Below are 5,593 nucleotides of genomic sequence, written 5' to 3'. Positions count from 1 at the left end.
TAGATACGTACGTTGAAAATACTAACATGTTGCAAAACCAGAACAATGTGTAACCAGGATAATTTTTCTATATTAGATGTAGTTTAGTTATTTTATTTTCTATTTTGTTAAATCTAATTTTATTTTGTTTTATTTAAAGATCTAATTTAAAAATCCTCCTTTGTTTTGTTTTTTTTTTTCGACATTAACCGGGCGAGAGCAGGGTTGTTCTCGCGAGGGTTTAATGTCATGTGACAGCTGCACGTCAGTCCTAAATTGACCCGAGTTACATTTTAAGATTATTAAAAAAAACCCAAATCAACGTCACTATAAGTGACGAACTAGGTTCCAGGTTCGTCTACTGGAGGTAGTGGCAAATTGCAAGACACATACAACTAGAGAGTGCACAATCAATGAAGTGTATTTATATTTACAATATATACAAATTGTTTCACAACTTTGAAGTCCAGTTCCTTAAACCAAGGAAGTCTCTTTCGGTGATGAAAGGGAAAAAACAAAAAATGTCATTTAGTTCCAGCTGTGAATGGTTGGTTGAATTTCCAACCAGTTTGGAGACGGTTCCTCAGATTTTGGGTGGATTTCTGGATCCGCTATGGTTAGCTCGCCAGTCCGGTCAGTGTACATAAACCAGACAATTCTTAATGTGTCCTAGATCCTCCAGTTTACTCCGAGCGGGGGTGGGATCTGGAACACACCTGGCCTGCGCAAACAGGCCCGACAATCAATGTACATGTACATGCATTTCTTAATAATCAAATCTGTGCTTACATAATTGCATGCAATTCCAATCCAATGTGTTTTTACGTAGGTGCGTAATCACAGGCTGGGAGGCTAGCGCTAGCATTCTAGCTCTCGAGCAACACTTACCAGTTCCTCATTGACAGATCGTTTCAGCGTACAGATGAGTGACCATATGTCTGTAATTTAACAGAGGTATACGATTGATGTATGATCGACATTCAAAAGCAAAACCGCTTTGGGAACAGAAACCCAAGCCTACCTGCACGTCAAAGTCCCACAGCGTCTGCTACCCAAGGTGCGATTTAGCAGCAATATAAGCAGTGGCTGTCAATTTAGGACTGACGTGCAGCTGTCACATGACATTAAACCCTCGCGAGAACAACCCTGCTCTCGCCCGGTTAATGTCGAAAAAAAAAAACAAAACAAAGGAGGATTTTTAAATTAGATCTTTAAATAAAACAAAATAAAATTAGATTTAACAAAATAGAAAATAAAATAACTAAACTACATCTAATATAGAAAAATTATCCTGGTTACATCCTCCCCTCTTTAATTCCTGCACGTCCCGTTGCACGGTTACTTGAATTAATTTTTCTGAATATTTACATTAGAAACTTGACTGAGAGCCTCAGTGTACACATTTGCCAAACTATGCAATAGAGTCTGAACTACTGAAATGAGTGGCTTACCCAACACAGGATATGTTAGACGACTAGGAGGTTGACGCTGTCTATCTGATCGCCTGGGCAATATTTCAGCCTCAACTGAGTTATAGGGTGAGCTGACATTTGCAGGACCTGTGGATGACTCAGACTGAACGACCAGATGACCCTCAGCGTCAGGTTCTTGAACTTCAGGTAAGTGTTCGTCAGGTACTTCTCCCTCCATGTGTACTTTCACAGGCTCAGCTACATGTGGTTCAGAAAGTTCCTCTGTCTCAATCTGTTCCACAGGTAGCTTGTCTTCATGGTGAGACAGTGATGAATCAGTTGTTAAACAGGATTCTTCATTTTCAGATGGACTAGCAGTCTCAAGGTCTGTGCTCTGAATTAGAGGTACAGGATGCTCTGGTGCTTCAGCATCACTTTGAGCCAAAGGTGAAATAGGCTGCAAAGTAATGGATTCCGGTGATGACTTGAATTTTCTCACCTTCACACTGAATCTGGTTGGGAATGGGATGGAAACTTCTGGCACATATGGCTCAGCATCCTCATCCTCCTGCATCGCATCAGGAACATCTGGATGGCAACCATCCTGGCTGCGAGTCTTTCGTTGTGAGGCAGGCATGGAGATGGAAGGGTCTTCTGTGGAGCAAACTGGCAGGAAACCACAAGGAAGCAACAGGTCTCTATGTAAAGTACGAGTTGGTCCCTCTTTGTGTTCAGGTTGTACAGTGTAAACTGGTACATTTTCAGCTCTGTCAACAACTTCGTACACCCCTGGTTCCCATCTATCTGCCAGCTTGTGCTTACCCCTCAGACGGATGTTGCGAACCAGTACTCGATCTCCTATCTCCAAACTGCATGGTGTAATTTTCTGATCAAAACGGGTCTTGTTCTTTGCAGCTGATTTGAGGGCATTCTCAGAAGCTAGTTTGTAGCTTTCTTTCAGGCTGGATTGCAGATTCTTAACATACTCTGAATGAGAGATGGATGATTGTTCTCTGACGGGTAAACCAAAAGCCAAATCCACAGGAAGACGAGGACAACGACCAAACATGAGTTCATAAGGTGTGAACCCTGTTACCTCATTTCTTGTACAGTTATATGCATGTACTAAAGGTTTGACATACTCTCGCCATTTTGACTTTTGTTTCATTTCCAGGGTTCCAAGCATATTGAGCAGAGTGCGGTTGAAGCGCTCGACTGGATTCCCTCGTGGGTGGTACGGGGTAGTTCGGCTTTTCTTCATGCCTACAACTTCACAGAGCTCTTTAATGAGCTTGGACTCGAAATCTGTACCCTGATCTGAATGTATACGCTCTGGAATTCCATAATAAACCATAAATTCATTCCAGAGGTACTTTGCAACCGTCTTTGCCTTCTGGTTGGGGGTAGGAATGGCAACTGCAAATTTGGTAAAATGATCAGTGAGAACAAGAATGTCCTTAGTATTACTGCTGTCAGGTTCAATGGTTAAAAAGTCCATACATAGCAGTTCAAGTGGTCGGCTTGTCTGAATATTTATTAATGGAGCTGCTCTTTCTATTTGAGCTTTACGCCTTATGCAACGACCACAGGTTTTGACAAAAGTCTCCACCTCTAGTGTCATTTTGGGCCAAAAGAAGCGTTGGCGCACCAGATCAATTGTTCTTTCGATGCCCATATGCCCCATATCATGGTGCAAGCTCTTTAAAACAGCTGGTCGTAACTTGGGCGGTAGGATTAGCTGGTAGATAAGTTTATCTCCATCATGTCTTCTCCGATATAAGATTCCATCCACCCACTCTAACCTGTTCCACTCTCTCAGGAGCAAAGGAAGGTCAGGTAGCTCCTCTCGAACCGATGGAAGGACCTTCTCACCAGTCTCCAGCTGATGAATGACCTCACGAATAGCAGGGTCAGCTTGTTGCTCTTCTTGGAGATCGACCTGAGATAGAGAGGGGATTAGAGGCAAGCCATGCAACTCTTCATTGCTGAACCCATCAGGGATGGAGTTAACAGAGACAGATAGAGACTCAACCAGTGCGACAGATCGACTTAGTTCAGTTTGGTTCTGTGTTCGGATTATACAACTCTGACAGATGGCATCCACAATTTCAGGGGAAATGTGATGCGTTTTCTCACCATTACCCAACTGACTGGTCAGATGTTGAATGAGCTCCCTCTCTCCGCAGTGCTGATCACTAGAAGTATCTTCATGTGAGCGTCGGGACAGAGCATCAGCATCAAAATTCTGTTTTCCAGCACGGTACTGCAGTTTGAATGAGTAGGTGGACAGTGCTGCTAACCACCGGTGACCTGTAGCATCCAGCTTGGCTGAAGAAAGAACATAAGTGAGAGGGTTGCTATCTGTGACAACTGTAAAGTTAGTCCCATAGAGGTAATCATGAAACTTCTCAGTAACACTCCACTTCAGGGCCAAAAACTCCAGTTTATGCGCAGGATATTTTGACTCACTGACAGACAGGCCTCGACTAGCATAAGCAATAACACGCAGCTTGCCCTCCTGCTCTTGGTACAATACTGCTCCCAACCCATTTGTACTGGCATCAGTATGTAAAATGTATGGCAGCTGTGGATTTGCAAACCCAAGAACAGGTGCTGTAGTCAATTTGGAAATGACTGTTTCAAAGGCAATCTGCTGATGGCTAGTCCATTTATCTCCAAAGGATTGCTTTGGATCAGAGTACTTTCCTTCTGGTTTCTTCAGTTTTGCAGGGCTGCGGGCAGGAGGATAACCACGGGTTAACTCATTAAGTGGTTTGACAATAGCAGCATAGTCTTTAATAAATCTTCGGTAATATCCAGCAAAACCCAGAAAAGATCGCAACTCTTTAAGGTTGCGGGGGACTGGCCAGGATTTTAAAGAATCAATCTTTTCTGGATCAGTTTCAACTCCTTTTTCAGAGACAATGTGTCCCAAATAACGTACAGAAGACTGAAAGAACTTACATTTCTCTGGAGAGAGCTTTAGTCCAAACTGCTTCAACCGGGAGAGCACACGCAGCAGCCGTTCCTCATGTTCTTCCAGAGTGGCAGAAAAGATGATGATGTCATCGAGGAAGACAAGGACTTCTTTAAGATGCAGATCTCCCATGCATCTCTCCATTAGCCGCTGAAACGTGCTAGGTGCATTTGTAATTCCTTGCGGCATCCTGTTCCACTCCCAAAATCCAAGGGGAGTTACAAAAGCTGTTTTAGCCTTATCTTCTTCTGCCATCTCTATTTGATAATAGCCAGATTTTAAATCCAACACAGTAAACCATTTGGACCCTGTCAAAGCACAAAAAGATTCTTCCAAATTAGGAAGGGCATATGCATCTTTGATAGTTTGAAGATTCAGTTTCCTGTAATCTATGCATAGCCGGACGGAACCATTACGTTTCCGAACAACAACTATTGGAGAGGAAAATGGTGATTTAGACTCTCTTATGATGCCAGCTTCGAGCAGGTCTTTAAGATGTTCACGGACTGCCTCCAGATCTTGGGGATGGATTGGCCTTGCTCTGTGCTTAAAAGGCGTTTCATCACTAAGTTTAATGGTATGTTTAACTGCATCTGTACAACCAAAATCCATATCATGATGAGAGAATACTTCAGGCATGCTGTTCATTTTGTTGATAATATGCTCCTTCCACTCAGGTGGAATGGGAGAGTCTCCAAAGTTAAACTCCAAAGTGGTTTGTTGTGAGGTTTGAGATGCGATTTGTTGTGACAAAACAGTAGGTGCTGACCCAATGTCTGCAATAATGGTTAGTGGCGATATGAACACCTCTTGCTCTGATTCATTCTTCATGATCACTGGGACTTTATATGGTGGATGCTGTGGCAGTGTAATTAGACAACTCTGAACACATAAACCCCCTGGTAAAGATGAGCTAGGGTGTTCAACAATGACCCACTTATCGGCAGATGGAGAGGTGTTTTTAACAGAACCCTCCAAGACAATAGTTTGTCCAGGTGAAATAAGGACTGGAGTGGTGCTTAACAGCCTGACAGTCCCTGCATTTCCTGATTGACTTTGTTGGTGCCTTAACTGTAGCAGTTTCAGGACCGCTCGATATCCTTGGGCCATGGGTTGAAATTGTACATGGTTACTGCTAAGATGTTGTTCATACAGTGGCTCCAGTGTGTTCATGCCAATAAGTACATTAGATGGCCTGTCAGGACTAGTATCTGGGACCACAAGA

General features: G+C 43.1%; 1 long non-coding RNA gene across 1 annotated transcript; it reads left to right on the top strand.

The window, feature by feature from the left end:
* The first annotated feature begins 318 nt into the window (after positions 1-318).
* LOC148153472 (uncharacterized) lies at positions 319-4,330 on the top strand. Its single transcript, XR_015761662.1, has 2 exons — positions 319-2,471; positions 2,566-4,330. It is a non-coding gene; the product is annotated as an uncharacterized LOC148153472 (long non-coding RNA).
* Positions 4,331-5,593: the final 1,263 nt, after the last annotated feature.

Source organism: Poecilia mexicana, unplaced genomic scaffold, assembly GCF_051168715.1.
Source record: "Poecilia mexicana isolate PSO_F unplaced genomic scaffold, ASM5116871v1 scaffold_20, whole genome shotgun sequence".
NCBI lineage: Eukaryota > Metazoa > Chordata > Actinopteri > Cyprinodontiformes > Poeciliidae > Poecilia > Poecilia mexicana.
Note: the sequence above shows the minus strand (reverse complement) of the source record. Positions and strands in the feature narration are given on the sequence as shown.